Raw genomic sequence first — 12492 nt, 5'->3', positions numbered from 1 at the left:
AAAAGAACAGTGTTCTTGTTTCACAATATACCACAAAATGTGCAAATCAGTCATTTTCAATGATCTGTATGCATAAAATTTGTCCTAAAACATGATCAGATACTCTGCAGTTCCATAAAAAATACAATACAGTTCAGTTTAACATACTTAACTGAAAAGGGTCGTGATTTGCAAGGTGCATGGTGTTCATGGCTGCCAAAGAACTCAATGATACTCCTATGCACAAGTGAGACGTTTTTGGTTTTGTTTTGTACAAATTAAACTAAGTAAACTCAAATTAATATGCTTGAGGAGAACACACATTACTACATGTCACTGCATACTGACACGAAATAAGAATTTGAAAAATGGAAATACAGAGGAAGCATGATGATTTGTGATGTTTCGCTGCCTCTGGTCCTGGGCAGCACACAGAAAATGAATATCCAAGTCTATTATGTCATTCTCAGTGTGCATGTTTCTTTTTGTCATGTTTGTCTCCATGTTGGCCCTGCAGCGGATTGGTGACCCATCCAGGATGTACCCTACCTTTTGGCCAATGCCAGCTGGGATAGGCTCTAGCCCCCTGGCAACTCTGAATTGGACTAAGCGGTTTTAGAAAATGGAAGGATGGATTGATCATGGCATTCCAAAGACAAGCTATGGAGGCTATCCACCAGCTGTAGGTGGTGCAATCGTACAACAACCTACTGCTAATCTGCTACACACCAAGAATACGCCAGTCAGAAGCTCGACCCTAATCCAATAAAGATAACCTTCAAACTGCTGTTCTGTTGATAATCCTCTAACAAAATCTATTCTAGTGCAAGGAAATGTCTAGGAAATGTTAAAAAGTGTTCTGCAAATACAAATGTATTTTGAAGTGAGCTCAGAAGTGGCGTGTGGACTCAGGCTGAGCAGGGTGAACAGCGGGGAGTGGGGCAAGCAGGGTCTTGGAGATGAGGGAGAGCTCCGAGGAACACAGTGACTGCCTTAGAAAAGAGTTTGGCTGAATTAAGGAAAAGCTGGCAGCTGTATGATAGAAAACCAGAGGAAAAGTGATTGTCACTGTGTAAAATCTCAAGGAACCAACCAAAATAAGAAAGTTTCCTTAGAATTTCTAGCTACAACTAAACAATTTGGTGAACACTGGGGAGCTGGGGTTAATATGCTGTAGGTGTTAATGTGATATGGATGAGTAAGTAAGCTAAGGATGATTAGGTTGCTCAGGAGCAGGAGGGAGTGGCCACAACCACATCTAAACAGAACAGAACACACAAACAAAGAAAGGGCCACAGAGTACCACAGATGACAAGACAGGAGGGGAAAAACAGAAACAGCGAGAAAACACTGGGATCATGTCAGGAGCCTAACTCCTTCACACCAAGAATTCGAATACCATGGCTGAACTGAAGCAGTTCTGTTCGAAAGAATGGTCTGAAATTCCTCCTGGAATCTAAAAGGCTGCAGGACATGCAAAGTTGCAAGTCTGCATTTTGCTGTAAAATAAATAGGGGTGAAAAACAGTTGGGAGAAAGGTATGACGAGAGCCAGATAGTTTTCTTAAATAACATTTTTTTTCAATATCTTAAATTTCATGATGTCCCAAAAAGGGCGAAAAACAAGTGGTTTGTAATGATATTTCAAGGAAGTTGTCAACCAGCCCTCTGACACGATTGGGCGCACAACATCAGGGGAGTTGCCTGAAAAGTTTAAAAAAGATAGATAAGGAAATAACTGAATGTAATTTGAATTGTAAGAAATGGATGGATGGACCTCGGAAAAAGATTACATTTCTACATGTTGACATAAAAAGATGAAAAAAATAGCCAAAACAATGTTTTTTTTTTGCTCAGTACATTACTTTTGTATAGAAGTGGGCTCAACTAGTGGTGGTTAGCACCGTAGCCTCACCGCAACACGGTTCCTGGTTCAAATATAGGCCTTTTTTTTGTGGAGCTTGCATGCTCTCCCCGTTCTCTTCAGCTCCCTGCGTTAGATTAAGCATGCATAGAAAATGGATGGAAGAGGCTAAAGCATGTTGGTCAGCTTCAGGACAGTGTGCCTTGAGTCTTTGTACAGTGAAATCGAACTGAAAGGGGATTGTGAAGAGGCTCTCATTAGCCATCACTGCCAATGATGTCTCCTCCAAATGAATATTGATTCAAAACATACACCTAAAGAATAAGAGGGATTAAAGAAAAATATCGAACTGTACTGAAGTGGCCTTGTTTGAATCTTTGTCTTGATAGAAACTACATACGAAGGTTGCAATTTTTTTCTCTATACCATTTTGTTTAAAATAACATGCCACACTAAAGGCAAAAGCATAGTGTTGCATTAAGAGTAGAATAGTGGATCTGACAACATGAAGGCAGAACAGAGACTAGTAATGGCTGAGTTTTACTGTCAGAATTTAGGGAGGGGATGATGGTGTGCTGGTGATACCTTGCATTACAGAGGGGACCATGTAGATATGCAGAACAGCCTGGAGATGAAGTGTGGCAGGCAAATGAAGGCTGAATAAGCAGATAAGAGTGGGCTGAGCAGAGCAGAAGACTACAGATTGAATGTAGCTGGCTGGGTAAGAGAACCTATTAGGTACCAGGCACTTTTGTGCAACATTGGCAAAGACAGTCAGAGTGGAGGAGGGACGAGAAAAAAAAAACAACCCAAAAGAACAAAGCTTAAGTACTGAAGCTCGATGAGGTAACAAGAGGCAGGTGTGTAGGCTGATGCAATCAGGAGCAGAGAAACACCACACCCCTCACACACAAGTACAAACTGCAAATACTTAACAGGAACCACAACTCTGCTGTCACCAACAGCCAACCTAAAAAAAAAAAGTGATTTTAAGTTGAACAGTTATACCAAATTAAAGACTAATCGTCTATTTTATTGCTGTTATTTGGTGACACAGGTTACTCAGTCCTCCTCAGCATGGTGGATACACATGTTGCACAAGAGCAGGTTATGTTTTCAGTTTTCTTCAGCTGCTCTTTGCTGGAGGTGTTGTGTTGCTCTTGCTCCCCTTTCTACTTCTGGAATATTCTAAAGGTGTTGATTGGCCAGGTCATAGTTTTGATCTTTTTGTCTTGTTCAGACTTTCTTAGGTGACTTTGGCAGTGTGTCTTGCAACATTACCATACTGGAATATTCTTCCTCTTCCAAGTTTCCATCGATACACATTTTACTCATTTAGTTCATATCATCACTCTGCCATCTTGCAAAGTCATGACATTTTTCTTCTCCTTTTTTATTTGGCATTTTTAGCATTGAAACCATCCAGCACATTCTCCAGTTGGTGCTTGTATTTTCAGTGTAGCCTTCAAAGCCACTCCACTTGCCCTATTTTACATAGTCATACTGACTTCTGTTGCATGCTGCCTTTTAGCGAAACATTTTGCCAACAATTTTGGACTCTTCCGTATGTTTCTATTCAACTGTATCTGCTGTTGAGAGTGGTATGCAGATCATGCAGGCACAGAACATCTGTGAAAAAGGGAAATGAACTCTTTCTTTTCCTGTGCTCAAAGAGATGTGCTTTCCTCAGTCATTGGTATCGGGCCAGTTGCCATTATCTGTCTTAAGTTGTAAATGGCCCAGCGTTGAACAGACATGACAAACTTTATATTGTTTGGAAATCAATGAGTATGTTCAGCTGTCAAACACTAAACAAATGACTTTTTAGTCAAAAATATTCTGAGCTTTGTGCTCACAGAATTGAAAGTCTCGGCTCTCTGATTTGCTTGCCCACTCCACTACGTTTTGTGGAATTTACAGAGAAAGACGTCTATCAAGATTGTAAGAGACTATCAAAAAGAATAATTGAAGATAATAAGGATCAAAGAATATCTTCATTATTGTTAAGAAGTGACCTATGGAGTTTAAGTACCTTGTTTATGACACATTTTCAGAGAAAACCTTATATTTGCTCTCAGTAAGCTCTATTATTTGCTCTCACTGATTCATCGAGTTGAAATGTTTTAACTTAATTCAGTTCACAAGCTTAATTGTCTTTTAGGCTTGAACTAATTAGACTGCAATTCACAAAACTGTTCTTTTCTTACTTTGAATTTGTCAAACTCATGACATATGAGTATGATCACATTCCATGTTTGCTTGTACAGGGTTAAGGGTCATGAGGTCAAAAAAACATGGCCACTAAGTTGTCTGTGCTTTTTTTTCAATGAAATTATCAGATTTATATTATTTGGAAATTATTGATCTATCTTTTTGTTTACATTTTACAGCCACCTCTTTTGGAAATGAGCTTATAAAGTAAAATATGAAAGCTGCATTTCTTGGTTCTAATCTAAAACTCCCGCTTTGCCGTTGGTAGTCAGCCCACCGACCTATTTGAAGTCAGTAAGCACCACTTAAGGTTTCTGGGTCAAGCTACTAAGTTTCTCATAAAGGCCACACAGTCATCTGCTAAATCCATCGCTAGAACAGCTGTAGCTCTATGAACAAATAATTGCTCAAAACACATACTGTAGTTTTTGTCAGAGGCAACCTCTGCAAAACTACAAATCTTTGTCTCACTAAGCAAGAAGATTGGATGCTTAAAATAGTAGGAGATATACATACATTAGACTCTTGATTCACAGCTCTTTGGATATTATTACTATCCCTTGCTATCATGATGGATGGCTCTCCTGTATTCGAGTCTCAGAGTTACAGAAAAGTTACAGAAAAGTCTAATACGACCTGTACATTTACACATTGTCCTAAAAAGAGGCCTAAATATTTATTCTGCAAATATTCGGAGTCAAAATTGTTCAGTATTATTTAGTTGGTTGAAATGATATATTCGTGTTAAACCTGACATAGGGAACAAAGAAAGGGGGAGAGCGAAGAAGATAAAACAGGAGACAAAGATGCGAAAGATAGAAAACACCACCAACAATAAATGTATAAGAAAAGCAAGACAAAAGCAGACAACCAGCTGCTACATCTGAAGAAAGACTTAAAAGAAAACATCCTAAGGCCTGTGTGGGGAAACCAGTGGAGAACCAACAGGAACACCTGCAGGAAGACAAACGGAGAAAAACACGAACAGGAACCCCAACGGCAGCAGCGAGAATATGAAAACATAACTGTGGATACTGATGATTAAAAACACAGGACAACACAGCAAATGTAAAATAAGCATGTTAGTAAGTGAATGTGTGCATGTGCATGAAAAATATATGGCATAGGCCTTACATGAATTGTGTTTGATAATGGTGCAGAGGGGTGCAGTGGTGGCCACCTCCAGGGATTATAAGCAGGTAGAAAGGGCCCCAGGACCCTGGCAACCAGCAGCCCCCACGGAGCATGGAACCCAGGCAACCCACTGCAGGAACAACTACGTGCCCACCCAGAACAAAGGAAGGCCCGAGGCAGAGCCCCAACAGCCATGGAGGAAAGGCCCCAGGGAACCAGCTACCCAAACATGAGTGGAGTACTGGACCCAGGGCCAGAGAACCACCCAGTCCGCAGCAGAGGCACCAACCGACATCCGAGAGGACTGGGCCACCCCAGACAATCAGCCAAAGCAGGCCAGTGCCCGCCCTAATGGCCCTGGCAGAGCACCCCGGGTCTCACAATGGCTTCCTTATGCAATAGATACATATGGCAAACAAGTCCACATGAGTGGCAGTGTATCAGCTTACCTCTGCTCCCTTATTTGACTCAGCTTTAGCAGTTATCAGCTGTCGTCTGTCGAGTGGCTGCTTCTCAGTGTACCCCAAGCTTTACCACAGTTAGGGAAAACTGCATTTTTCTCGCTTTCGCACCTTGGACACCAAATCATCTGCAGAAGGAACTCAAATCCGAAATCCAGATATTGTTGTCTACTGATAATCTTGACAGCATTGTAAGAAATATGGTGACGTAGACATACAGTTCCTTTCTTGAGAGGTTATTTTTTAAATGCAATTTTATGAGTTTATTGTGATTTTTGGGTTAGGGTCTGTTTTATGATGCATTTTAACATGTTGGTTTGTATAGCTGCTATATTGACGGTGATCGTGGAAAGGTCTCCCTTAAAATAGAAATTTTATATCTCAAAAGGTTCGATTAAATAAAGACACACACACACCCACACACTATATCATGACATCTCTGTCAGATTGTGGTCACTATTTCAAATCGTCATAGCCCTGTGGCCCTATCTGGGTCTGGTTAGTGTGGATTGTCCAGGGCCTCAGCATAAATGGCCCATTCAAGGCACCAATAAAAAATAATCATACAACAGACTTGATCAGATAAATAGCAGGATCAAAGGTCAGAGGCAGAGCAGTGTAAATCCCCAGCAATTTTGTGCCAATGAGTAATGTGTAGCCTACATAGCGCCACGCATTCACTGTCACGAAAATGCATTGGAACCTCATGTCACAACAGAATCCAAATCAGAAAGTAAGGCCAAGCCAACAGTTTGAAAACTATGGTCCTTAGAGAGAACTTTTTGAATTATGCTCAGCTCATACACTACCAAACTCAAACAAAAATGAATAAATGTATCAAAACTAACATATGTGCCAGCAAACGTTTGGCTTAATTTTCAGTTTCTTTCTGGGGGGCCACTTTAACCTTCAAAGAACTGGAGGAACACAACGCTGATGTCATTAATGAAGATTCTCTTTGGAGCAGTTAAGGCAATGCAATGTCAGAAAGCGTTGCAGCAATATGAAAACCTAGAAGAACAGCTGATATTTTGATGCTGCCAACCGTTGTTCTCGACGTACTCTATTCTGCTGTAAACTGGGGATCATTGAGAGCTCATTCACAGCAGTTGTTATATTGGAGCAGCCAGGATGGAGACTCGAGTCTCGATCGACGCGCACGGATTTGAGGAACACGTCACCATACACTGTTGACACAGTTGTTGTTCAAAACAAAAATGTGCTTCAAGTGTTCCAAGAACTTTAAAGCTGAGGACAGTCGCGAGTAAGAACCAAGAATGTGAGGAAAGTAAATGTCCACAACAACGACGACTCTGAAATCTTGTGTTGACGCGTGGAAAGACAGCAAACATGCTGGACAAGCCAGTTTGCAAACCAACTCATCTGGATTCTGGATGCGTCTGCATGGAAGCAATGAAGAGAAAACACCTGGCTCGAGGTAAGAGCAATCTGATAAATATTGCGGAGTTTTGCGATGAATTTGGTCGCAACGGGTCGTAGATTAGTAGTGATGATTGAAACGTTGGCGGTTTCAGCTTGTGCCATTCAAATTAATTTATGCAGCCGGTGGATTAGGCCACATATTGCACTTCTTCCAATGCAACAGTTTGAATGCAACACACCGGTTCTTCAAGAGATTACGAAATTATCAAATATCTTCAAAATGTCTATTACTTTATCATTTTAAGCACTTACAGCATCTCTTGAGAATTTTGCAGTTTTATTAGCTTTTTCCTCCCCCTACAGTTGAGACTATTATGCAGTGGTCCTAAAAACAAACCTTTATCTGAACCCTGAACATGCACAGTTCAGCTGCTGTAAAGTTAGCTTTTTTTCTGATTTGATTTGATATGTTGTATGTGTGAAATCAATACATGGGCAATGCAATGCTCATTAGATTAAAGACAGTACTGCGAGATAGCAGAGAACATCCCGAAAGGGATCAAACTACTTCCAAAAATGAACAAACGTTTTTACTTGAGAGGAACTTATTTCCATGTTAGTCTGACACAGATCAGAGGTGTTAACTGAGACATTATCTTCGAGGCAGAGATTATGAACAATATGGTTAGAACTCTCATGTCAACCTCTGATGATGAATGACATAACTGGGGATGAACATGCTGCTGTTGTAATGTTGTGTATTTCAGAGCAGTGAAATAAATGTTCGGAGTATCTGAACAAGTTTAATTAGCTTTATTATAATAACCAACCACAGCTTCAGTCTCCTCTGATTTACAGCCTACACAGAGCAGATGGAGACATGGTCGTGATTGTTTTCTTTTCATGAGTTTAAATCCATGCGCTGGTGACTTCACTTACAGAGTCAAAGAAAGCAAACATGATGGAACAACAAGGCTAATCAGTTGTTACTTACGGAAAGCAACAATGCAATACTTAAACGAACTCTGCATCTGTCTGTCATCCTGATTATTTTCCGAGCTCTCTCCAGCATTAAAATCCAATCAAATGTTTTTCCTTGTCCCGGCTCTTGCTCGTACACTTTATCTCTTCTTCCTCATTTCCTGCCATTCTGTTGTTTTGGGTGTATTTGCTGCATCTGACACACAATTTAAAAAAAAAAAGAAAATTGAAAATTGAATTAGGTGTATTTTTCCCAATAGCCTTTTTGTCATGGAGAGTGTCTTTCTTTTTCTTTTTTTTTTTTCACCTCATCATGGCAAAAGTGTTGCCATGTAGTTGCTGGTGTGTTACGTGGTACTGTAAATCAAAACAATGTTGAACTTGGCTGGAAAACCAAACTTGTGAAGTGTGGTATTATTGCCAGGGCAGTTTCAGTGCCTATTAACGTTTGTGTACTTCAAAATGAGTCAGAAGTGCATAGTTTTAAGGTCATAACTCCTATAGTATAGTAGATGCAGAAATGTGAAATTAATTTGACATATTGGCAATTAAAGAATGAAATTGTATTGAGTTTCTTGAAATGGCTGTCAGAGCCACATCATCACTAAAACTAACATCTGAGCCAGCAAATAGCTGTATTTTACAGCTCATCCCCAAACTGTCCACCTTGGAAGATCTACCCACAACCTGAATCATCTCCTGTCTGTGTACAAACCAGCTGTGACCCACACAGTGAAGAGATGGTCTGAGGAGACATTTTTGAGTCTTCTGTGTGGCAAGTAGTCCACGAGGCTCATGGGGAGAACATTGACAGTCTGACCAACACAATTTGGGTCTACATTAACTTCTGTGTGGAGAACACTGTACCCACCAAAACTATACGGTGGTTCTCTAACAACAAACCCTGGATCAGTCCTGAGATTAAGGCCCTTCTCAAGGAGAAAAAGAGGGCTTTTAAAACAGGCAATAATGAGGAGTTAAAGACTGTACAGAGGGAGCTGCGAAAGAAGACCAGTAAAAGGAAGGATGGCTATAGGAGGAAGCGAGCTGCAGCAGAACACCATCAGCTGAGCCTGGAGAGGCCTAAAAACCATCTCTGGGTACAAGGAGCTAGACTCTCAGGCTGTAGGGGATGATAAGTGGGCCAATGAAATGAATCTGAATCTTTCAACAGGTTTGACTAGCCCAGCATCTCTCCCCTGCACCTCAACAACTGCTGCAGCACACACAATTGTCATCTACCTGCAGGACAGAGCTCTATCTCACCTGGAGAAGGCTTGGAGCACTGTGAGGATAATGTAATTTGGTTTCTCCACTGATTTCAACACAATACTGCCAACTCTGCTGAAGTACAAACTGGAGCACGCTGGGGTAGAGCTCCACCTCACATCCTGGATTATCTAGCTAATTGACCCCAGTATGTAAGAACTAAGAACTGTGTGACAGGCATAGTTGTCTTAAAGGTAAAGACAGATAAAGTTTTTGTATATATAGAACAGCTATGAATAAAACTTTATAGTCTGTATTACGACATATTTTGAGGCTCCATAAGAATTTAATTTGGCGGAAGAGGAGACAAAATGGCTCTTTTGACAATAAGATCAAAGTAGTGTCCTCCCAAATGTGTATAAATACCCGTCTGTGTGGCAGGGAAATTGATTTTAAGTACCTGATTGCACTGTTAGGCATGGGGTAGTTTTTTTGCTGGCTTTATAGACACAATCCACTGTGTAATGGAAATGTAATTTTTAGATCTCCCATAAAAATCCTGGGCAGAAAATCTATGAAAAACTGTCTGATTACTCGACTCCACAATTCAGAAAAACACCGGCCTTTTAGCATGGTCAAGCAACTATAGTCAAACACAAATAACATGTTTTTCTTTTTCTTTACTTGAAGTTGTTGCTGTTTTACCTTAGTACAATTCTTTATTGAAGCTTTGAAAGCCAGCACTGCATGCTGGGCCATCCATAATGCTTGCTGCTTTTAGGCTGCTGATCACACCTCCTGACTTCCCTGTCATCACTGTTGCTTTATCAGTCACTCATGTGACCAGTTTATGCTACCACCTGTCATCCCCACAGACACCTCACATCAAGTTATTGTGAAGCTTTCTCCATTTCCCGCTTTCACCACCTGTGCTCCAACAAAAATGTAGCTCCACCTTGCCTCTCTTTCACAGAAGAACATGTAAGATTTCCTTTTTTGTCATGTCTGTGCTTGTCGATATGTTTTGCATGAGGGATGGAAAACCAGTTGCTTTTAGCTCGGCTCTGAGAAAGTTTAACTTATTTTTATGCATTTGATAAACACTGTGGCCTGCTTGGTGTTTACATAAGTTCAATTCAGTCCAGTTTTACTTATATACCGTCAAATCGCCACAAGTGACGCCTCAAGGCACTCCACAGATACAGTCAAATTCAGGTAAATCAATCAGTAAATCAGTTATAATCCAATTAATTAAAACCCCAAGTTAGTCCAGTTCATACTTTGACAATTCAGAAGACGTTTTCTTGACAAGGAAGCCAACGAATCACGTTGAATCTTCCCTTTGATTCGGACCTTGATGAGCATGCATGAGGTGACAGTCGATGCCCTCATCTAGTTTACAATGCATACAAATGGATTTCAACAGGGAGATCATTTATAAGGACCTGATGGTGTCTATTAAAATAATTTAGTGGTTTAGACTCAAATGAAACATCATCATAAACTAGTCTCATAAAATAGAAGACCGTATGATTGTTTTATAATATCATCATGAAGCAGTGTTTGTGATGATGTAATTGATCTAGACTGCTAGTTACTAGTTGTGGAGTTACGACTGTCAACAAAGGCTGAGATGCCCCTGACAACTAGGATGAGGAAGAAGACCGGGAAGTTGAAAAAAGCCAGAATGGCAGAAATGGCAATGGTTGCCTTGCATAGAGCTGGCATGAAGATCAGTGGGCCTGAGTTGCAAAGATAAAATTGACAGTAGGTGCTTTAAATGGCAAAAGACAGAAAATGCTTCGGTATGAGCCTATACACCAAGGAATGAAGACAGGCGTGAGGGATCATATCTTTTCTTAATTAACATATGCAAAACCTTTTATTAGCATTAAATGCCAACTGGGAGAGTCATCTGAGCATCCCACTAACTGCTGCCTGCAACACTATGTCTGCTTTGCATTTCTACTGCCAGACAATGGAGTGTTACTGTGTTTAAAAAAAGGAAGCTAACTCAGGTTAAGACACCCATGAAATACTTTACTGGCAACGGTTATTTTCAGAGCCTTATAATTGCTGAATGCCCTTCCTTCCACACAGTGAACATTTTGCTTCTTTTCGATGGAATGTAACAACATCTTGTTGATGTTTGTCAAAGGCCCCCCTTTTTGACTGCTACCGTGGCAGGAAGGCTTATTTGATTCATCTGTCATCACACAAACTCGGTGCATTTGGCCTTGTAGCAAGTGGTTATTTGCAACCATTATAGATTCTATGAAAGTTTGTTTGGCTAAAAGAAATTGCTGTAACTGTCACACATCTCAGACACAGGTATGTGTTTGGTAGTTAAGATAATTTGCTTTTAAAAATCTTGAACGTCAGTAGATTTGCAGAAACTGCATTTTTTTTTCTCTTTTTAGCTTTAACATTGTGTAATACAGCTCACTGTGGTACCGCTGAGCGAAAAGAGTTTAAAGGTGACATGTCAATGAGGCTTAGACTACTGTTTTCCTGCAAGACTTTATATATGCATCTATTTGAAAATGCCACTAAATTAATACTTGAAAATGAAGCTTAGTCAGCAGATGGCAGCATTGCCTCACAAAAATGATAGTCTTTCAGTAACGTTAGAGGGGAGATGTGGTTAAAGTGACGTTTTAAATTTTGGATTTGTTTCTTAAAGGTGGAAGAAGAAATGGTTTTGTTCTTTTCACTTATTTTCAAAGTAAATCTAAAAAATGAATGTAATAGTAATAATAAACTCATTAGCAAATACCCTCCTGACATGCAATCAAATATCAGTCAATTATTATTTTTTTTAATGAAAGCTACAAGAAGAGAGGGAACGCACCAATGACAATAGAGATGTTATGTGTTATTTCATGAGAAAAAGAAATAGAAATGCAACTTAAGATAAACAACATTTGCAACATTAGACCAAAATGCTGAAGCGGTGTGTGGAAAACACTAAGCTTTTGGCAGTTTGCAGGTCTGTGAGCATTCAGGGGTGTGTTACAATGCCAAGGAGGAAAGACGTCAGAAATCATCTTAGTGAAGAAGTTGTTGCTGCCCAGGAACCTGGAAAGGGTTGCAAGACAATTTCCAAACAATATGGAGTCATTCATTTTGTAGTGAAAAAGATTATTCACACGAGCGAAACAAGCAAGGTGAGACCAAGCAATGATCAGAGAAATTACGAATAAACCCCCCCCCCCAAAGGCTACGTCCTCACACTCCACAGGCCTCAGTTAGCTTGGTAAATGTTAAAGTT

This window comes from Leuresthes tenuis, unplaced genomic scaffold, assembly GCF_036924035.1.
Source record: "Leuresthes tenuis unplaced genomic scaffold, fLeuTen1.0.hap1 SCAF_2, whole genome shotgun sequence".
Classification (NCBI taxonomy): domain Eukaryota; kingdom Metazoa; phylum Chordata; class Actinopteri; order Atheriniformes; family Atherinopsidae; genus Leuresthes; species Leuresthes tenuis.
Note: the sequence above shows the minus strand (reverse complement) of the source record.